At 36.6% G+C, this 24,563-nt stretch overlaps 1 long non-coding RNA gene and 1 pseudogene across 1 annotated transcript; both read left to right on the top strand.

Annotated features, from left to right (window-relative positions):
- The first annotated feature begins 4,928 nt into the window (after nt 1–4,928).
- On the top strand, nt 4,929–7,511 carry LOC136248189 (uncharacterized; annotated as a pseudogene).
- A 5,996-nt stretch (nt 7,512–13,507) lies between these two features.
- LOC136247539 (uncharacterized) lies at nt 13,508–14,675 on the top strand. The gene is made up of 3 exons (XR_010697632.1): nt 13,508–13,922; nt 13,971–14,044; nt 14,106–14,675. It is a non-coding gene; the product is annotated as an uncharacterized lncRNA (long non-coding RNA).
- The last annotated feature ends 9,888 nt before the right edge of the window (nt 14,676–24,563 follow it).

Raw genomic sequence — 24,563 nt, 5'->3', positions numbered from 1 at the left:
AACAAATCTCCCTGTAGAGAGATTAGCTAGAAGAAGTTACCTTGTAGAGAGTTCAGCTACAAAGAAACCATCATGTAGAGAGTTCAGCTACAAACAAATCTCCCTGTAGAGAGATCAGCTAGAAGAAGGTACCTTGTAGAGAGTTCAGCTACAAAGAAACCATTCTTTAAAGAGCTCAGCTGCAAACAAATCACCTGTAAAGAATTCAGCTACAAATAAATCACCCTGTAGAAAGATGAGCTAGAAAAAGTTACCTTGTAGAGAGTTCAGTTACAAAGAAACCACCATGTAGAGAATTCAGCTACAAACTAGTGACCCTGTAAAGACATCAGCTAGAAGAAGTTACCTTGAGAGAGTTCAGCTACAAAGAAACCATTATTTAAAGAGCTCAGCTGCAAACAAATCACCTATACAGAATTCAGCTACAAACAAATCACCATGTAGAGAGATCAGCTAGAAGAAGTTAACTTGTAGAGAGTTCAGCTACAAAGAAACCATCATTTAGAGAGTTCAGCTTCAAACAAATCACCTGTAGAGAGTTCAGCTACAAACAAATCTCCCTGTAGAGAGATCAGCTAGAAGAAGTTACCTTGTAGATCGTTCAGCTACAAACAAATTACCCTGTAGAGAGATCAGCTAGAAGAAGTTACCTTGTAGAGAGTTCAGCTACAAAGAAACCACCATGTAGAGAGTTCAGCTGCAAAGAAATCACCCTGTAGAAAATACAGCCACAAACAAATTGCCCTGTAGAAAGATCAGTTAGAAGAAGTTACCTTTTAGAGAGTTCAGCTACAAAGAAACCACCCTGTAGAGAGATCAGCTAGAAGAAGTTACCTTGTAGATTGTTCAGCTACAAACAAATCACCCTGTAGAGAGATCAGCTAGAAGAAGTTACCTTGTAGAGAGTTCAGCTACAAAGAAACCACCATGTAGAGAGTTCAGCTGCAAAGAAATCACCCTGTAGAAAATTCTGCCAAAAACAAATTGCCCTGTAGAAAGATCAGTTAGAAGAAGTTACCTTTCAGAGAGTTCAGCTACAAAGAAACCATTCTGTAAAGAGCTCAGCTGCAAACAAATCACCTGTACAGAATTCATCTACAAACAAATCACCCTGTAGAGAGATCAGCTAGAAGAAATTAACTTGTTGAGAGTTCAGCTTCAAAGAAACCATCATTTAGAAAGTTCAGCTTCAAACAAATCACCTGTAGAGAGTTCAGTTACAAACAAATCTCCCTGTAGAGAGATCAGCTAGAAGAAGTTACCTTGTAGAGAGTGAAGCTACAAACAAATCACCCTATTGAAAGATCAGCTAGAAGAAGTCAACTTGTAGAAAGTTCAGTTACAAAGAAACCACAATGTAGAGAGTTCAGCTACAAACTAGCCACCTTGTAGAGACATCAGCTAGAAAAGTTACCTTGTAGAGAGTTCAGCTACAAACAAATCTCCCTGTAGAGAGATCAGCTAGAAGAAATTACCTTGTAGAGAGTTCAGCTACAAAGAAACCATTCTGTAAAGAGCTCAGCTGCAAACAAATCACCTGTACAGAATTCAGCTACAAACAAATCACCCTGTAGAGAGATCAGCTAGAAGATATTACCTTGTAGATAGTTCAGCTACAAACAAATCACCCTGTAGAAAGATCAGTTAGAAGAAGTTACCTTTTAGAGAGTTCAGCTACAAAGAAACCATTTTGTAAAGAGCTCAGCTGCAAACAAATCACCTGTACAGAATTCAGCTACAAACAAATCACCCTGTAGAGAGATCAGCTAGAAGAAATTACCTTGTAGATAGTTCAGCTACAAACAAATCACGCTGTAGAAAGATCAGTTAGAAGAAGTTACTTTGTAGAGAGTTCAGCTACAAAGAAACCATTTTGTAAAGAGCTCAGCTGCAAACACATCGCCTGTACAGAATTCAGCTACGAACAAATCACCCTGTAGAGAGATCAGCTAGAAGAAGTTACCTTGTAGATAGTTCAGCTACAAACAAATCTCCCTGTAGAGAGATCAGCTAGAAGAAATTACCTTGTAGAGAGTTCAGCTACAAAGAAACCATCATGTGGAGAGTTCAGCTGCAAAGAAATCACCACTGCCCAAATTTCAAGGCAATAGCTCTTTCCAATCTGAAGTTATCAATTGTCAAAGTTGGCAAATTGGATGTGTGTGGAAGGCCCCTTTTTGCAAATCCGGTCACATATGTATTATATATATAATTTGTACATTTACTGATAAAATATTTAAAGTATATCTACTTCATCTTTACGTCTTCCTGTAGTAAAGAAAAAAAGCATAGGTTAAAAAAGTCCCAAAGCTGGCCATAGGCCGGCTTTGGGGTATACAAATACAAAAAGAAATGAAATCTAATCCAAAACAGCCAAGCTGTAAAAAAAGTGTGCGGCCCTCAGAAAGGCTATGGTGAAAAAAGATGTGAAATCCAAGGTGGCGGCCAAGAAATGGCTGTGATGGTAGGTTAATGGTAAAAATTTTAATAACGACAATTCAGGTGAATTTTTGTGCCGCTTCACAAAATTTACCTGAATTGTCATTATTAAAATTTTTACCATTAACCTACCATCACAGCCATTTCTTGGCCGCCACCTTGGATTTCACATCTTTTTTCACCATAGCCTTTCTGAGGGCCGCACACTTTTTTTACAGCTTGGCTGTTTTGGATTAGATAGTTATTAGCCAGTTGATTTATTTTTGTTTATTCATTTTTTTGTTTAAAAAAAATTATCGATTTGACAGTTATGGTACAGCTACAAGCTAACAATACATGCAGTTGATATATAGATGGCTAGATTGTGGTGTAGATGAAATGTACAAGTCGTGCATGTTGTCTCAGTCGAAATTAAAGCAGGCAGGATACTTTTTTTTTTAGATGGAAGACATGCAAAACAATTAGACCAAGCCTCAAACAATGGAAGTGACCAGTGCTAATTATAACCATTGCTACCACATTGGCTTCTAAATTAAACAGCCAGACACACACACAAAAAAAACCACTCCTTTTTCTATTATGCAATCCATGTGGTACATAAATATAACTTCTATTGTTCAACCAACCATTGTACCATTTAACCAGTGTGGTTTTGTTTCATTTGGGATTACCATATGTGTGCATCGAACCACTGGACTGAACTATACTATGACCACCCTTCTATTTCATTCTGCAATCCATGTGGTACATATATATTTTATTTTATTTCGATTGTTTAACAATTGCAGTGTGATTGTGCCATGTATCATGTGTGTGTGTGTGTGTGTGCGTGCGTGCGTGCGTGCGTGTGTGTGTATGTGTGTGTGTGTGTGTGTGTGTGTGTGCATGTGTGTGTGTGTGTGTGTGTGTGTGTGTGTGTGTGTGTGTGTGTGTGTGTGTGTATCATGATCATGTAGCTGCTAGACAAATAATAGGGGCACATGACACCTCACTAGCCAATATGACTATAACCCTGGGCATTGGGGAGGAGGCATTGGTAGTTTATGTAACATGACCCAGGCACTCAGTATTCCCAGAGTGCCTTTGCACTGATACTCTATAGCACCATGTAACTATAGATTCCCTGTAGACATAATTAAACATTACATTATATTTGTTTTATTCTTCTAGATGAATTAACAATATTACTTTATTTTTTTTATAGATAGCTAATTAACCATAAGATTACAACCTGCTCATGGATTGCTTTACATTGTATCAAGAGAAAATTAAAGTGTAGCTGTACAGAAGGAGACCAAAGTGAGTAGTAGTGATTAGCATACGGGCTGTGTTTTATTTGCTTATGCTTGCTGTTGTTACAGGCTACTGGCCTAAAACACATGGATACAATTAACTCACATGGATGCAATTAACTGTAGTTATAATTATATATAGCTAATGATGTTAAAAATATTACCATTTTTTTGTTGTGTGTGTATGTGTACATATGTGTGTGTACAGATGTATACAGTTTCACTGTAGCTACATAAGAAGCTAATTGAAGTGTATTATTTGTTGCACCTATAAATGTCAAGCCCCACCCCCAGTAGGGTGGATATAGTGGGGATTTGATGAAGTGGAAAGTCAAATTCCCCTACCTAGCTGGGACGAATTATATAATTATTAGGTCAAATCCCACATATAGTCCCATGCACCATGTGACGAAGGGGATTTGACACAAAAAAGTACTTGTGCTGCCCAACCCCCACATATCCCGTACTGGCTTGGTGGGAGTGGGGTTGACATTGATAGGTCAGTGCATGATTACGTGATTCAGTACTGATGTAGCAAGTATTGAAATGCTCAGTGCAGGCCTCCAGTAGCAATATAATTATACTAACTGCAATTAGCTACTTAGCTCTATTGTTATGTGAAGATTAGATCTTATCTAGCTAGCTATCATTGCTTGTTAATTAATCTCAACTAGAGGGGATGCGCTAGTTATAATGTACAGATAGTTAGGCCAATGAAACTTGATTACTAGTTTCTCGCTCAGATTTTTGAAATTTTGATGCGGGCGGGAGGTTTTTATTCATTATTCATTATTGCCTACTCAGGGTGTGCTGAGATCAGAAACCTTCATATTGTCACTAAAGTGTTGTAAAATTGCATGGATAACACTTCTCATTTGAATAAAAAGAATATTAGTACTCCTGGCATGCCTATAATAAAGTGACTTCTTTATTAGAGTAAAAGTGACTGCTCTATTAGAGTATTTCGATCTAAATTGCCAATAATGAAATTTCATGCGGGTGCTAGTGAAGGGATGTGGGCGGTGACGCGAAACTGCTAATCAAGTTTCATTGGCCTTAGTTAGCCTCAGGGCCAGCCGCTTACACTCATTGTATAGACGCGAGAGGCGCAGTTCAACAATAGCTAATTGGTTGGCACCATGCAAATAAGTAGCTACAGGTATATAGCCTCGAATATATAGCCTCGAATATATAGCCATGGCTGGGATACGCTTGCTGGATGAGTTGGAAGAGTTCATAAGGGAGAAAATAGAGAAGGAGCGATGGACCCACAAACGTATGAGTCTTCACCTGCAATACAAATATCCTAGCAGGAAAGGACTGAGTGTTCGCTCATTGGAGAGGTTTGTATACATATAGCTAGCTAAGTAGCTTGGTACATGAACCTACTGTATATAGCTACAAACAGCTGCAAGCCCGTTGCAGAGTCAGAACTGTATTATATATATAGTTACTTACAGTTGCAAAAAGAGCTCACTAGTGCTGCATACGTAGGTAATAGCTATGGGTATATAACTATAGATAATATAACTAGCTATATAAAGGGTCCGTGCATTCAGTTTTCAACAATAATTAATTGCATCATGTTTGATTGAGACGGGCTAACAAGCTAGATTACCGCGTAAGTAGCTAGTAATTTTTTTTTACCTACTTGTCCACATGTGTTTGTGTAGCTTGTATGTATACATGCATGCATGCTCTACAGTGAATATCACCAGTCTAGCCCCACATTGAAGCGCAAACATTAGGTACTATATTGTATACCAGACCAGACGATCACCATTATTATGATCATGAATAGTCTAACTATTACATGCACTGATTCCAATTATTACTGGCTAAGTAATTTAAGACTGAGAATCATATATGTGTAGCAATTCACTACCAGTTTATTTAATAGTATAGCTACATTGCTATATAATGCATGGCAAAATTTTAGAGACCCAAATGTAGGCTTCATTCAATGTACACTGTAGCTATATATAGGGTTTGCATATATGTTTATGAATAATCAGCATACAAAAGTAATATAGTCCTTAGATTGGTTCATCCTATATATAGGTTCTGCCGTGAAAGGAACATTCACAAAACAAGCCGGCTGACAAAACCTGAGTTAGATGAGGTCGTAGCCGCTGCTGTCAGTGAGGTACAACATGATATAACCATTTATTTAAAACCATACTATGTGTTATATACATATAGGTGGGTCCTGTGTATGGACGCAGAACATTTACAGGGGTATTGGCATCAAGGGGAATCAGAACAGGAGAAAAGAGAGTTGGCGAATCATTGAGATATGTCTCACCTGTGTACTGCCGTGCCCGTACAAACTCCACTGCCAGGATGACAAATCCTACAACATACAGGGCAGATTATTTTGGTCACAAACTACACATCGACCAAAATGAAAAAAATGTTATGTTTGGTGTGACCCACATATGTGCAGTGGATGGCTTTAGCCGGAAAATTGTGGCATTTAGCACTATGCCTATATATTAAAAACAACAGTGTGATTTATGATACAGTGTACAGGTACTTCATTACTTGTAGCAACTACACTAGCACTGCATTACTACCCACACATTCATCCATAACGTTAACAGTGATTATTAAAATTCTATGAAGTATTGTTAGAATCACATTTCTTTTAATTATTAGCATTTGAATTGTTTAGGCAAACCATATGCCAGTATGGTATGTGGGATCAGATCAGGGTTGACCATGGAAGGGAGTGGTATCTTATGTTGTACATCCAAGAACACCTGGCAGGATATAGACGAAACCCTTCTGGACCACCTCACCTGCAGACATCCTCTACTCAAGTGAGATTGTATTTGTCACATTATCATGATGTAACAAGAATAACCTATAGTGGACTACTGATGTTTAGCAGCAGCTATTGTAGTTGGATAAGCAGGGTAAACCCCCAAATTAAAAAAAAAACAATATATTAATGCTGACTAGATGACATTCTAAAACAATGATATAAGAGTGGGACACACATACAATAACTGTTGTTTCATTTCATGTGATGTTCATACTGATTTGCTTTGGTGTCTTGTAATAGAATCATGTGATCGAAAGGATATGGGTAGAGGTCAATGGAAGGGTCAACTACCCCATAAAGGCCGCTCTAATAGAAATGCAAGAAAATGGCGATTTCAACCTGGAAGACGATCACATTAAACATTGCGTCTCCTGGTACACTTTACACGTCAGCCAAGTTGGGACTACAATGTTTGTGACAGCCTGGAACGAGCATCGCATATCAGGTATATTTCACTATAGATAGCTAGCTACTTTATGAAATTTTTATCACCGTTACTTTAGGTACAAACAAAGGCATCCCGAATGTGATGATGGCACGAAATAATCAGACCAAGCAAATTGATAACACTCTGGTTCCAGCAGCAGATGAAGCTGTTAGAATGTACGAAGAAAACGGAGGACATATAACTATATTCAATGAGTTTGGACAAGACCCTTTAAGAGGAAGACAAGAGTTAATAACCATTAGAAAGGAACGATTTGCTGAGCAATGGCCAAGCTTTGGCAATATTTTTCATTCACTTGTAAATGGTGACAATACAATGTTCCATGATGGACTGCTATGTTTTATTAATATAAGCATGCAACTAACAGCACAGCTGTGAGAGAGTTTTACATGCAATTGTATTTTATTGTTAACTTTATTTACTTCATTTCTATTTATCTGTTGCTAAGATATATCATGTTATGGTTATTGACACTTGTATTTTGCATGTTTGATGCTTGCATAAATGGTTCCATCTCTGTATAGTAGGCTAGTTATCAGTTTTTTTTTGCATAAAAAAAACACTTGAAGTGATATACCAATATTCTGTTGTAGGGATTAAACCTCAAAATAATGTTGGTGAAGAGCATAACAAAGTTTCCACAATAAATCCTATTACTTCTGGGTTCCCAACTATACAACATTATGGTGTATAATTTCATTTATATAATGAGAAGTTACTGTACAAGACTTAGAATTGAGCATAAAAGTACAAATTTAATTTAATTATCACTTAAACTGTTCTTATAAATGGGAGGGATGTTTATGATACAGTATTGCCGCTTGATTTGGTAACTGGCTATTCCACGTAAGAATGGTTGAAAGAGAGAATCAATATTAATATTTGTATCAGTCTATAGCCTGGTAGCTGGCTAAATGAATCTGCATGAATGGCGTTGAGAGATGTTATTATGGTTTAATGGTAAATTGTGCTGACTATATGCAAGTATATGGATGATTCTGTACAACATTATCAGTTTCATCTTATCTCTTCTTCAATATAAAATGGGCCAAATGCAATCTAGCTGTTGTAAGATGCTTGTAACACACTCGTATATCTAGTAGCAGTTAACAGTAAACCTAGCTGATCTTCTCTGGATATTATTTAGATAGTCTGGTGACCAGACAGTGCTGGTGTACTCTAAAGTCTGTTGTGGGAGTGGGTGGAGGGTGTGTACTGATTTTAAGCAATATGAGATGAGCTATTGTCACAGTTACATTTAAATGTGTTGTGAATTGATTGACGGTTGATAGCTAACTGCTAAAGCATAACCCCTGCTGTGAACTCACCAACATTGACAAAATAACAAATTGTATATACAGTGTAGAACGCGACAAAATAAATATTGTATTGGAATGATTTTATTGGAGTGGTTGGGGGCATATTAAATAAAGGTATAGGCACATATATATGGGATATTTTGTTATAGTGTGTGCCCCCTTTTTTTTATTACATGGACATCAGACCATCCATCTGTGCATGTCTGTCACTCTGTTATGTAATGTGTTTATCTTCACTATTATGGGGGAGGCTATAGCTAGTGATTTGAAATGACAAATCCTTGGATATCAAACTCTAGTTTAGATCTAGAAGAGCTAAAGTGAAAACTACCTTCGTGAATGTGAGAATATGTATTTACGCATAATATTGCCTATACACTATAGGGAATATTGTTGCTAATGGGGTATGCAAAACTTGTCCAACATTAACGTACAGTAGTATGTTAAAGCAGCATGCCATGACTATACATGGATTTTAAAGAACAGTATACACAGGCATATAATTAATTTTTTTTGGAAAGTTTGGGGTTTTAACAGCTTGACCACAAACCACACCAACATAACATACATAAAGTGGAATGCAGAGGGTAATGATGATACACTCAATAACACATGCAGCTAATGGATTTGCCAGTAAAGTGTGGGAATTAATTCAGCTAGGGTGACACGAGTGATGTGATTCATAATCTGATCAACAAGCCTCCATGCAATTCCTCACTGCATGCAGTCTGCAGTTACAAGGACGTATTAAGACACTTGGTACTTGGTAGCTGCCCGCTGTACAGTGCACTGCTATAGCAGAGTTCTATGATTCCTCCTGAAGCAGTGACAAATTGGTAGCTCCACAAAAGTTGCGATGTCTACTCTTCCTCCACAAACTGCGACCACAAGGACGTATTAAGACACACTCACACACACACACACACATGCACATACTGATTGTTACCGAACGAATGTCACAGAAATTAACATCTAGTGATAATTGTATTAAAAGTGGCATCATCTGTAAGAATGTTGTATTAGAGAGTATATACCTGTATTTACCTTAATGGAGTATACGTATATGTGGAGTACCAAACTAACGTATGTATATAACGTATAGTGAACATAACGTATAGTGAACATAACGTATAGTGAAATACTATAATTGTGATGGTGACAACCCACAGCCTTAATAGTAATGCCTGCAGGAGTGATCTTAATTGAAACTGTACGTGTGCTTTATAATGACATGAATATGGTTATGCAGGGCTGTGTGATTAATACATACATATGTACAATACAATAGTGATATTGACGTTATTCACACCTTTAAAAACTTTAGATAAATATTGACCCCCTGTACATGTGATTTAATAAATTTGACGTCCGCCATATATGGGGTTTTAAGGAGGGAATCATGAACTGCCAACATCCAACTGCAAGGTGTACATGCATAATTCAAAGACGATTGCTGGTCCAATATCACAACAATGTCATTTTATTAAGTTCTGTGATTACAAGTGTATGAACGACATTACCCTGCTTGCAGCATCATGTAAGAACGACACAGAGCATATCAATGAATCATGTGAAAGTACATACAATATGAATATGTTTACAAATGTGTGTGCATCTATGATTTTCATTGTTCATGTTCTAATTACAGAGTTCCTACAACTAGTATTGCAAATGTTGAGTGTAGTTTGGTTACATTGTGCATACTATTACATGGAGCTTGTAAAGTTTAACACGGTTTGTATATACATGGTGGGCCGGAAAAAAAATTACATAAAAGTGCTGATATCTACATTCTTGTAAACATTAAATGGCATTCTAAATTATCACCTGTTGTTAGAACTATTTAGGAATCAATGCTTCTTATCAAACTGCATGCATGGTTCCATTCATACTTAAACAACACACCCCAGTGTGTTTCTATGGACTATACGCGTCTGCCTTTAATTCTGGTGTACTATATATATGGAAGCATATAATGGACGGTAATGATTTACCATCTGTCATTACCTTACAATTGCATCTAATTGCAGAAGATACAGAGTACTTCAGACAAATTAATTCTCTGGGTGCATGGTGTGGAGATTTGGTTGGTTTTTTTACACCCCTTCTGAGATATTTGTCCCTTTTCACTTAAAGTGATTTAGCTCTAAGATTTTCACTTAGGCGCCTGGGCTATGGGTAAATACTTTGTACAGGCTCTACCTTCTGTGTACTCCCTCCAGAAAACAAAATTTGTTTGTTAGTATACTTTACATTGGCCAGCACTGAAGGTCTGACTGCAAAATATTCTACATCCTTAGCTACATAACGTAACCTAAACTGTACTTGGGACACTGAACTACTTTTAGACCAAAAATAACTGGGAAAACAATGGACGATTGGTATTATAAAAATAACAATAGAACACTGTGCACTTGGGGCCCACTACTCAGGGGATTAGGTTATAAAAAAAGAATAATTATAGAAATGCATTTAATCTTTGCATCTTTATTAGAATTTAGTAGGCCTAACAGGCTTCGAATCCATATCTCATCATCTCAAAAGTAGCCGTGACCCATACTTATACAGAGCCTAGTTCAATTATTGTAGACAAAATAATAGAATAGAGAGAGTTGGATTAGCAAGTATTTGTCATCATCAGCACTTCGGCAGGGGTTCTGTACTGCCCATTCAGCTATCTCTTCAAGTCCTCTTATCATTGCCACATTCATAGATACAATTTTGCCTTCTATAGTGATTTAAGGATGTTCAGGATGTTCGTATGGTCCATGGATTATACCAACAGTTGGTCATACAATGTGATAATTACATCCGTGAATAGTTTATAAAAAGTCATAGTCCCTAACTTATACATGTAGCTACTTTAATATAATAATATATGTTAAAAAATGAATGACCTGTTGGATTGTTCTTGGTCTCCATTGTACGATATGGAAGTCAAGCTGGTCTTCATCCCAGAATTCGGAATGAATAAGTTACTGTGTTCAAATGAGGTGACGGACTTGTCTTGGTCCAAGGAATGTCCCAAGAATATCACTTGCTTTTACTAGAAACTTTTATCACTTGTATCCTACATACTACCAAAATACTACTTCAATTTCTTTACTTTCTTTATATAGCTATATGGTGAGTGTTCTATTAGGATACTATGCATGCTTGACTGTTGCAATTGGGTAAATAGGGTGACTGATTGTCAGTGTATTTCAAGTGGACCTTACACAACTGATCTGTACATCATTACATGGAGTGGGGTTTCTCTGTGTCTCTTTATTCTTACCAGTCACCAATGCCAAGGAGATGAGGTCAACTTGTGATTGTGCTGCGTAAGCATTAATTGATTATCAAAAGATGTGGTCATCTTGCTCCTAGCTGGTTGATACAAGATTCACAAGTTCTGAGGCATACTGCGTGTGCATAAATAATGTAGTGGCAATCTTAATATTGAACACAGTAAGGCTTTGTTACCGAAGCTAAATATTCAGCATTATAAATATATATATGCAGGGCTGGAAGGTATATCCCACAGGCAGAATACGGTGACCATATACTGTGTTGTTTAAATTCTAGCCTTGTTGTGATCATATAGAGGCTTGTAGATAAAAATTTTGTAAGATGCTTCTATGGTGTAGTTTTAAGGGGATGTCCATTTGGAAGGGGGGTGGTGGGGTGTTACTTTAGGGAGTCACTACTATACAGTACACTGAGACCTCATTTAGTGACCACTTCTGCAATTAGATCATGCAAGTTATAGTTAAATCATTAAACTCAGTGACTGGTCATTTACGAATATACCGACTGTTCTATTAGGGTAGTTCGATCTTTAGCAAGGGCTACCTGTATAATATAGATATATAATGTAGATAATACATTTAGCATGCTTCCTTAAAGCAATAGCCACAAGGAAACCATATCGTAGAGAGTAAATCTTACAGTAATGTCTGTATACAATGGCTTCAATTATCGCCTATAAGCCACAGCAACCACCGTAACCATCGCATTAAAAGCTGGAAGCACTTAAAAATATAAACTTTGCAAATTGGAATTCATTAATTCCAACTTCCAAATACTATATCTATGCAAAGCATAAAACTTTAGCGCTTGGCGCGCGCAGCGCGCCAAGCGCTAAAGTTTTATGCTTTGCATAGATATAGTATTTGGATGGCGGAGTGATCCCTGCATCCTTCTCAGCTAGTAATGCACATATAACACATAGGATGTAATTTCATTACATCAGACACTATCATAATTATACTCACACCTCTATGGACTTCTAATCAACAATATGATTAAGTTTATAATCACAGGCAGTTTATGCAAAGGAGAAGGATGTCTACTACATAAGAAAATTTGTAATCGGTTATGTTTACTTTACATCACAGGTGGAAGCCGTGATGACTAATTTATATGTAAACACCAAAAAGCTAGTAGCTGCTAACAGTTTAAATCATCAATTAGGGACATACCCAAGGGATTTTCAGGGGTTTCAGAAAACCAATTTGAAAGTGAAACTTCAGCTTTCCAGAATCTGGAATGTATGATTAATGGTACAGGACACATTATATACTGTTATCTTGAATACTACTTTCTCACATGATAGTGACACTTGTAGCATTGTTGTTTGATGAGAAGATCGAGATACTTTAATATAATAATGATATAAGCATTCTAATATCAGTCACTTAGCTGTAGTGGAAATCCCTTTTCAAACTTCAGCATACACCCCTGTCAATTCTGTTAATGTAGTAAGTTGCCTAGTCTGTATGCACATACGTATGTACATTAATACATCGACTTTAAAAGAGTACATTAACTTTACTAGAGTACATTGCAGAAGGCACATATGGTTGGGTTTCAGCTACCACAGTAACCATTCTTGTTATGCACAACGTTGTTCTTGTAATAAAACTCTATATCAAAATGTGTGCTAATCTGACTCAGACAGTAAAGGAACTGAATTCAATATCAGCATATTAAATTAAAATGGTTATATAAAACTTTGTGGTCAGTTCACTCCATAACATCGTTGTTGTCAACAACTCTGTGACAATATCAGTATTGGTAAAATATTGATGCAAAACACACGGTGTGCTAGAACTGCATTTAGTTTTAGCATTTTAGTTTTTTTCAAACATTCTACAATGAATTATAAATACCCAATTAGACCAATAAGGAAGGTAAAAAATAATTGATATACACTATTAGCACACTCATGCAGCTGGTCGCTATTTTGCCATTGTTATATGAATTTCCAGCTTTGGAACTTAAGAATTCGGCGGCATCGACTCTACCTGATGGTGTTACTATTGCCAGGCGTTCAACAACGTCCTTGGCAAAAGACTTTGGGGACATAGGCTTCTTCTTGGGGGTCTCACTGATGAAATCCGCAGACACATCCAAGAGACTGCTGTCCATGTCTTCAATAGTGCTACTTATGTGGTGGAGAGAAAAAAATGTAAATAATAAAATGTTTAATTTTAATGCTATAGTAAGTTAAGATATGTGTTAAGAGGTGATTGGTGAGAGAGAAGAAGGTAGATGGAACTCTGATGTTGTTCAGAATTCCAGGAGACTCTGACAATATTATTGTCAATAGTCAGGTAACTAAGAACTTAATACTAGTCACAATGCATTTCTGCTTTTGACAGCTTCCTCAGGTGACATGTTCTTAGGTCACAAGAATGAAGAATAGTATGTATGGAGCTGTATGTATAATGTTAAGGTCAGTGGAAATAAATTTATTGCTTACCTTGTCATGTTACCCAAATTTGTTTTTATTTTAGTGGGCTTGGGCAAAGTAGCTAGTCTCTATGATGACTTTAAGTTGGAGAACTGGTGATAAAAAATAAATAAAGTATGTTGAAAAGTGTTGAAATAAAAATTATGTTTGTAGAATACCTTGAATTAAGCGGCGGCGTGCGAATATTTGTGGTTAGGAGGGGGTTATCCAAGGGGTTTCCAGCGGCGACACGATAAATGATTTATTTCGACAAAGCGAGTGGTCTTTGTAGAATGCTAACAGGGGAAGGAAGTTTACGATAAGATAAAACTTTTATTCACTATACCTCTTCAGGAGGATACGAAGCTTGGTAGTTTGATATAAAGGTGCTTGTCTCGTAAGAGTCTTAGTTCAAAATAAAACAGCTTAAACGGTTGTTCAAAGCGTAACTATGCAAATGTGCTAGGGTGGCCAATGAGAGTTTGTGGATTTTAAAAAATTGTAGTCAGTGGCTTGAGGGAAAGGTACTGTGTATATTCACGTGACTGGTGAAATCACGTGTATCTAGTCTACCGTTGTTTCATATCATTCAACTGGGATCAAAGCGATGATGAAAAGCGCGACGAATAAAGTGGTTGCTATTATTAAAAAGGTATGTTTTATTATGTGCGTGTGTTAACCATATGTACTTTTATATAGTGTACGAGATTTAATTTATAGGTTAGTGGGTGAATAAAATAGAATCATATGATTAAAAGATACAAGTTAATCTCACTATTTAGGGTAGTGTCTAACAGTTGTTACATCTGTTCAATTAAAATACACCATAAACAGAGGCCTGTTTAATTTCCATTTTAATAGGAGGTTGGGTTTGACAATGTCAAGCTACTAGACTGGCACTCCAGTTGAAAACACTTGAGTGTGATTCGACATAAGTTTGGCATGATGAACTCTATCACAATATCAGTGCGGCGGGAATTATTAGACATAGTAAAAATAAAGCAACCTCCATTGACTATATTAATCGCAGAGTAAGTCGTTTACATTACTTGTCTAACAGATTTAACTAATGCTTTTATGACAATCTGATATCTTTTTACACTACACTACACTACACCATGCGCACGTACACACACACACACACACACACACACACATAGACACACACACACACACACAGACGAGCTACTTTGGAAGTGGCCCACCAGCCACAGGTGTATAATAATATTATATAATTTTATATGTTTAGGGAAGATCTTGAGTGCCACACTGTTCCTATCAGTCATAGTACAGCCCCCTGTGGGTTCCAGTTCTGCCTATTGGAGAATTTTCATTATATATATATATATATATATATATATATATATATATCAAGACACACGGTAGTGTGTCGTACGGCCCAAGAAGCCGGCGCGTAACACCTGTGAGTATATTGACAGGAAGAAAGAAAACGCAATTTTCGCACCTCCGTAGCTCTGTGCTTCCTTGATGAAACAAGACGATTTTTGCTGTGGACATGCCCCCCAACTGCAGCACTCTACATTCCAAATTTGAGCGAAATCGCTTCTCGCGTTCCCGAGATATGCGACTTCAAAAATTGGCTCAGTTTCTTCATTTTTTTCTTCTTATTTTTCTTTTTCTTGTCGCACACTTACAAAAACTGCTATAAAACTCGAAAACCATATCCGATTGCCTTGAATTTGGCACACAGAAGGGGATATAAAGGCGCATCTCGGTACCAACTTTGGCTGGAATACGATAAACAGGCAAAGAGTTATGAGCGATTATTCACGAAAAATAACATCAATATGTTGTCACGCCTACAGGGTAAACCGCGTATGGGAAGAAGCTGAAAATCGGTGGGTGAATAGGTTAACTATTGAACCTCAAACCTTTTGTGGTTTGAAAGAAATCGAGTTAAAAAACAGGAAGATACAACGAAAAAACCAACAGTGTGTAACAATTACGCAATCGAGATTAGCTAATAAAAAAAAACCACTGCTTGCCACGCCTACCAGATAAACGGCTTGGGGTAATGCTTTGAAAATCGTTATACAGATGGAGTAATAATCTTAGAAAGGCTCATCAATGGTGTAGAAGAATCAGACTTAAAGCCACGGAGTTATAACATGAAATCCAACTTGGTGCAGCAAGTGCGAGATCGAGATACTCTAATAGAGCAGTCACCCTAATAGAGCAGTCACCCTGAAGAGAATTCAAGAGATCAGTAGGGCTGGGCGGTATTGGAGTTTCGCTTCACGATATATCGTGCAGAAATATATCACGATATTACTATTTATCGCGGTTATTAAAGATGACTGCTATATTAGAGTAGCTGACTGCTTTATTAGGGTATCTCGATCCTAGCTGACTGTTCTATTAGAGTATCTCGATCTTTGTAAAAAAAAATTGACTAGCTAGTACTAGGTCCTTGTTTGCAGTAGTATCACGTGATTATTTGAGGTGTATTATAACAACCTTAAGGGCTTAATAAGCTGTCACAAACACTAAAAATCGTAATAATATCGATATCGTGATATTATCGTTTCACCGAAATCTACGCGATACAGATATCGTTTCATTGCAATACCGCGGTATTACTATAATACCGAGAAACCGCCCAGCCCTAGAGATCAGCTAGAAATAGGAAACCTGTATAGAGATCAGCTACACACAAGTCACCCTGTAGAGAGATCAGCTAGAAGAAGTTACCTTGTAGGGAGTTCATGCAACTATGGAAAGAGATAGTTCAGCTAGAAAAAATCACCTTGTAGAGTTCAGCTACAAAGAAACCACCATGTAGAGAGTTCAGCTACAAACAAATCGCCCTGTGGAGAGATCAATAGAAGAAGTTACCTTGCTGAGAGTTCAGCTACAAAGAAACCATCATGTAGAGAGTTCAGCTACAAACAAATCTCCCTGTAGAGAGATTAGCTAGAAGAAGTTACCTTGTAGAGAGTTCAGCTACAAAGAAACCATCATGTAGAGAGTTCAGCTACAAACAAATCTCCCTGTAGAGAGATTAGCTAGAAGAAGTTACCTTGTAGAGAGTTCAGCTTCAAACAAATCACCCTGTAGAAAGATCAGCTAGAAGAGGTCACCTTGTAGAGAGTTCAGTTACAAAGAAACCACCCTGTAGAGAGCTCAGCTACAAACTAGTCACCTTGTAGAGACATCAGCTAGAAGAAGTTACCTTGTAGAGAGTTCAGCTACAAAGAAACCATTCTTTAAAGAGCTCAGCTGCAAACAAATCACCTGTACAGAATTCAGATACAAATAAATCACCCTGTAGAAAGTTCAGCTAGAAAAAGTTACCTTGAAGAGAGTTAAGTTACAAAGAAACCAACATGTAGAGAATTCAGCTACAAACTGGTGACCCTGTAAAGACATCAGCTAGAAGAAATTACCTTGAGAGAGTTCAGCTACAAAGAAACCATTATTTAAAGAGCTCAGCTGCAAACAAATCACCTATACAGAATTCAGCTACAAACAAATCACCATGTAGAGAGATCAGCTAGAAGAAGTTATAGTTCAGCTACAAAGAAACCATTATTTAAAGAGCTCAGCTGCAAACACATCACCTATACAGAATTCAGCTACAAACAAATCACCCTGTAGAGAGATCAGCTAGAAGAAGTTAACTTGTAGAGAGTTCAGCTACAAAGAAACCATCATGTAGAGAGTTCAGCTTCAAACAAATCACCTGTAGAGAGTTCAGCTACAAACAAATCTCCCTGTAGAGAGATCAGCTAGAAGAAGTTACCTTGTAGAGAGTTCAGCTACAAACAAATCACCCTGTAGAAAGATCAGCTAGAAGAAGTCACCTTGTAGAAAGTTCAGTTACAAAGAAACCACCATGTAGAGAGTTCAGCTACAAACTAGTCACCTTGTAGAGACAACTAGAAAAGTTACCTTGTAGAGAGTTCAGCTACAAAGAAACCATTCTGTTTAGAGCTCAGCTGTAAACAAATCACCTGTACAGAATTCAGTTACAAACAAATCACCCTGTAGAGAGGTCAGCTAGAAGAAATTACCTTGTACATAGTTCAGCTACAAAGAAACCACCAAGTAGAGAGTTCAGCTTCAAACAAATCACCTGTAGAGAGTTCAGCTACAAACAAATCTCCCTGTAGAGAGATCAGCTAGAAGAAGTTACCTTGTGGAGAGTTCAGCTACAAACAAATCACCCTGTAGAAAGATCAGCTAGAAGAAGTCACCTTGTAGAAAGTTCAGTTACAAAGAAACCACCATGTAGAGAGTTAAGCTACAAACTAGTCACCTTGTAGAGACATCAGCTAGAAAAGTTACCTTGTAGAGAGTTCAGCTACAAAGAAACCATTCTGTTTAGAGCTCAGCTGCAAACAAATCACCTGTACAGAATTCAGTTACAAACAAATCACCCTGTAGAGAGGTCAGCTAGAAGAAATTACCTTGTACATAGTTCAGCTACAAAGAAACCACCAAGTAGAGAGTTCAGCTGCAAAGAAATCACCCTGTAGAAAATTCAGCCACAAACAAATTGCCCTGTAGAAAGATCAGTTAGAAGAAGTTACCTTTTAGAGATTTCAGCTACAAAGAAACCATTCTTTAAAGAGCTCAACTGCAAACAAATCATCTGTACAGAATTCAGCTACAAACAAATCACCCTGTAGAGAGATCAGCTAGAAGAAGTTAACTTGTAGAGAGTTCAGCTACAAAGAAACCAACATTTAGAAAGTTCAGCTTCAAACAAATCACCTGTAGAGAGTTCAGCTACAACAAATCTCCCTGTAGAGAGATCAGTTAGAAGAAGTTACCTTGTAGAGAGTGAAGCTACAAACAAATCACCCTATTGAAAGATCAGCTAGAAGAAGTCACCTTGTAGAAAGTTCAGTTACAAAGAAACCACCATGTAGAGAGTTCAGCTACAAACTAGTCACCTTGTAGAGACATCAGCTAGAAAAGTTATCTTGTAGAGAGTTGAGCTACAAAGAAACCATTCTGTAAAGAGCTCAGCTGCAAACAAATCACCTGTACAGAATTCAGCTACAAACAAATCACCCTGTAGAGAGATAAGCTAGAAGAAATTACCTTGTAGATAGTTCAGCTACAAACAAATCACCCTGTAGAAAGATCAGTTAGAAGAAGTTACTTTGTAGAGAGTTCAGCTACAAAGAAACCATTTTGTAAAGAGCTCAGCTGCAAACAAATCACCTGTACAGAATTCAGCTATGAACAAATCACCCTGTAGAGAGATCAGCTAGAAGAAGTTACGTTGTAGATAGTTCAGCTACAAACAAATCTCCCTGTAGAGAGATCAGCTAGAAGAAATTACCTTGTAGAGAGTTCAGCTACAAAAAACCATCATGTAGAGAGTTCAGCTGCAAAGAAATCACCACTGCCCAAATTTCAAGGCAATAGCTCTTTCCAATCTGAAGTTATCAATTGTCAAAGTTGGCAAATTGGATATGTGGAAGGCCCCTTTTCGCAAATCCGGTCACATATGTATTATATGTGACCGGATTTACGAAAAAGGGTCTTCCACACACATCCAATTCTATGAACTTGAATGACCATACCTTTATGCTCAAAGAAGATGCTAACCTGAAATTTTGTTCATGTATTAACCTATGTTGTTACTCATCACTGTCCAAATTTCAAGGCAATACTATTTTCCTATCTGACATTATGAACTGCCAAAGTTCGTAAATTGGATGTGTGTGGAAGACCCCTTTTCGCAAATCCGGTCACATATATATAATTTGTACATTTACTGATAAAATATTTAAAGTACATCTACTTCATCTTTTCTTCTTCCTGTAGTAAAGAAAAAAACATAGGTTAAAAAAGTCCCAAAGCTGGCCATAGGCCGGCTTTGGGGTATACAAATACAAAAAGAAATGAAATCTAATCCAAAACAGCCAAGCTGTAAAAAAAAGTGTGCGGCCCTCAGAAAGGCTATGGTGAAAAAAGATGTGAAATCCAAGGTGGCGGCCAAGAAATGGCTGTGATGGTAGGTTAATGGTAAAAATTTTAATAATGACAATTCAGGTAAAGTTTGTGAAGCGGCACAAAAATTCACCTGAATTGTCGTTATTAAAATTTTTACCATTAACCTACCATCACAGCCATTTCTTGGCCGCCACCTTGGATTTCACATCTTTTTTCACCATAGCCTTTCTGAGGGCCGCACACTTTTTTTTACAGCTTGGCTGTTTTGGATTGGATATATATATATATATATGTATATGTATATGTATGTATATAATTATACTGAATCATAGTACCCATATGAGGTGTGTTAAGTATTATATAATTTTGTTTGTTGGCACGTTTATAAAATGTGTGGAAAAGATACTTTTTTGCAATTCTGGTCACACATTGATATAGACAAAAATGACTTAACACATTAATACTAAAATGTCCCCATCATTGGTGCATGCTCACATTTGCAATGTTGTATTATGTATAATGAAGGTGAACACATTTGCTTATGCTAATTTCACAGTAGCAAGGTGCTTTCACATCACTGTTGGACCTATACCATTACAGTAGTTCCAATAACTGTGGACTTCTTAGTTAATACTAAGCATAATGCAAAGGACGTGATACACATCTCTGTGAGCTTCTGATCAAGTGAACGATTTTGGTGTTTATTACAATAGCTACATACGTAATTACTAGCTATTGCAATACATTTTGAGGTCACTTTATAAGAGAGATAATACACAACAAATGTTAGTCAATAATGATTTCAAGCATAAACACCATTAGTAGGCACACTGCCTAATCTGTTCTACTACAAAAAGTACTTTCTGTCACTTTCTGACTAGATCATTGGAAAACTAATTTTAAAAATAGTCAAATTTCATATAGCTAGTATCTAAAGAAACAGCTATTTGGAAATGTGTACATGGCAATTCTATCAATTAAGCCTACAGTATTTTAGTTCCTTGTTGAAGCATCTCATTATAAATATACATTAAGGCTGTATGGTATATAATATGTGACCAGATCTGTGAAAAGGGGTCTTATAGCCTTTCCAAATTTCCAAGTTTGATGAGTCATAACTCATCATGTGTGTCTTAAAAGTACATCAAGGAATAGTGCTATGTTAGGAGTGTAAAGTGACCAAATTTCAGGCTGTTACCATACTCACAAGTCAAGTTATGGATTTCTAAGTACATGCAATTGGAAAGGCTGTAAGACTCCTTTTCACAGATCCAGTCACGTAATGCTCTCTGCAGTCACTATTATGTTTAAAGTCATCAGCAGACTCAATCATATTCAGGCAATATATATAGCTGCCACCAAATTCACCGTCATTAGAATTACGCACATAAGAAATTTTTTCATGTTTGATTACATAATGTGCCGAAACAAGTCCTCTGCCACCAATGTGTCTAGGAATATACAAATGGTCAACATCTCCATTTCTGGAGAAACTGCCAAACATAATTATACAGTTAACAGTTTCCTAGTACACACATCCAAATGCTTCAGTGTCCATTTCACAATTCCACCAGAATAAGGAACAGCATAGGTGTTAATTGCTAGAAAAAGATTTATACTAGTCAATTTGGTATCTAACACGTCTTTTATATTCTTTTGACAAAATTGCTTTCATCTGCTGGTGCTTCAGTGTATCTGCCTCTATAATTCCCAGGTACTTATAGACTCCACCAGGTTCCAACTGTTGAATACAATCACCAGATGGCAAAGAAATTTCCTCAGTATCTACAAGGTGGCCACAAGAGACTGCAACAACAGCACATTTAGCAGTACCAATATCCATACAAACATTCTCAAAGAATATATTAGTTGTGTAAACAAATGTTTTGATTTCTTAAATACTGAACAGTTTTATATCATACATGTATACCAGGTGGATGATTGTGACCTGTGACACTATGTAGCCCTTCTGGGTGTTTTCAAGAATGACAGACAAGGGTGCCAGACACATCACAAATAATAAGAGTGATAAACTGTCACCTTGGAAGATACCACATTTAATCAACACATCCATATCAAGTAACAAGTGATTCTTTGTCCCTTTTGAATTTGTTATTATTATTATTAGCAAGAGTACATAATAAAAATAGTGAGGGAGAGTGTCTAACTGCCAATACAGCCTGTACAAAATCACTGCTTATTATTGAATAGACAATGATCTTTGAACAAATTAACACTTTTACTGATGATAGAGATCTGTTGATAGGTAATGAGTGCTGTTGATAGGTGTTGAATAACGTAAAGCTTTTACTCTACCAATTTGTGGATTGTCTATAATATGCAGTGATTTTGGCTGAAGGTGTCCTAGTCAAAAACTCTTCCTCCTATTTTTATTATGTACTCTTGTTATTAGTTTTGGCTAATTGAATAAGCACACACAAAATATGATATCAACATATTGAATAAAATCAGTTACATTAAACCAGGTGATCAACTTATAAATTATTTTCTCATAAACAACATCAAGCATCAACATGTGTATTTATTTCACACAATGCTAGATAGAACAAATTAATACTGTTTTATTTATATTTTTCTTAATTGACAAAAACTGCATAATTAAAAACTTTGGTTATAAATGCGCCTCTTCAAATTTGATAAGTGTACCGATGTGGAAGATTAATGTACAAAGTTGAGGCATAAAAACATTAATCTGTTATCCCAGTGAAACCTTTCATTGTAGTAAAATATTGGAGTATATGGTAGGTAAACTCCAAGAAGGGAGGTTAAACTTCAGTGGGTGAGAATCTTAAATATGAAAGTTAACAAGAACATACTGATACCCTAGTTTAAGGTAACTGGCTTAGCTTGATATGTGGATATCATATTAGTTCCAGGAATATACAGGTTTCAGTTAATAGCATACACATCACATAGCCTCTTTGAAGGTCTCAAAGAGGCTATGTGATGTGTATGTGTTGCACTATGTGTAGCATCAAGGTCCCTAAGGTGCCCTACCTATACCAAAATACCTGCATACCACTTATTTAATACTGTGAATGACTGTTCTATTAGAGTGTCTTGACCTTTTCATACCACTATCTGTTGCATGAAAAGGTCAAGACACTCTAATAGAACAGTCATACACAGTGTTAAATAAGTGGTATGCAGGTATTTTGGTATACATAGGGCACCTAGAGATCAAAAGACTCTAATGAAGCAGTTACTGTGCTATAAAATAATCCAATAGAACAGTCATACATGCTTGTGTGCTTGACACACTGCAATTATATATAGATGTTATTAATGTTCAGCAAAATAGACAAATTTTGAGCAAATATCAAACAATAATTTAAATAAGTTAGATAAAATGAATAGCTGGAAATAAATAGGTGGAATTGGCTCATCCCTTGTGAATCATCTCAACACATTCATACATCAGTTTGATAGTGTAGCACAGTGAGTCAGTGACATAGGCAGACGTCAATTGTATACTGCTACAACAACCGTTCAATTTTGTTGTTGTTGTTAGCATCTTTATTGAGTGTTTCATCATCATGCGTGTTAATTTCATGCAGAAAATATTTTATTGTTATATAGCAGCTATATTCAATATTAGTGTATTATGTTACATAATATTGGACTTCTCAGTCCATCTGGTAAGAGATATGAACAAAATAGAAGACTGGCCGTGCTATAGCATATTTTTATAACCACAGAGTTCACTCTGTGGTGAACAAGTGAGATCACACCTTGTGTAAGTGGTTTAGGGTCTTAGTAAAGAGCCTTTCTATGATGAGCATAAGTTACAAGAAGATATTATCAGCCCAACAATGAAAAACAATGGCTATCACAATGCTAACACAAAATCTAGATAGCTTTTCATATTTAATGTATTTATTTTCTTAAGAGACATGAGAATGGATAAAAAATCTTAATTAAAAAGCTGGTGTTGACAAATTAAATGAGTGTACACGAAACAACATGATTATCAGTTTAATCAGTTATATTAAGGTTACGGGATACTGTAAACCCCACATGTATACTATCAATCATTTTTCATGATTAGGGGTTTGATTTTTCTTAATGCATTGTTATCAAATATTTATGCATTCTTAACTTCTAATTAATTGACATGGAATTCAAATGTTGTTATGGAAACATGAGTTGTTTCCATGCCAATTAGTGAAAACTGTGAACCAAAAATCAGACCAATGAAGAACCATGAGAACTTACTGTATAACAATTCTAAGGTTTGAAGAACATCACTTGTGAGGGACTGACAAGAGGATCTGTGAATAATGTGTATAGTTGTTGAAATAATATAATATCATGACTACGGTATGGCCTAAAACAAGACACTATGGTCACAAAATTGATTATTTTTTAAATTGATATCACAAGCACTAGAAACATTATTTCTAACAAATGGCTCTGTCAAGCCCTAGACAAGAAACCAAACTAGTAGTCTGTTTATACAAAATGTTAACAACTAGTTTGACAGTACTGATTTTTGGTTCAGGAAAATAATGCATGTGCTTACAGATGCACCAGTTGCTAAATGTGTTGTATCTATGTTATCTTGTACTGT

Source organism: Dysidea avara, chromosome 2 (assembly GCF_963678975.1).
Source record: "Dysidea avara chromosome 2, odDysAvar1.4, whole genome shotgun sequence".
Lineage (NCBI taxonomy): Eukaryota > Metazoa > Porifera > Demospongiae > Dictyoceratida > Dysideidae > Dysidea > Dysidea avara.
This window is presented reverse-complemented; position numbering and strand designations above follow the sequence as displayed.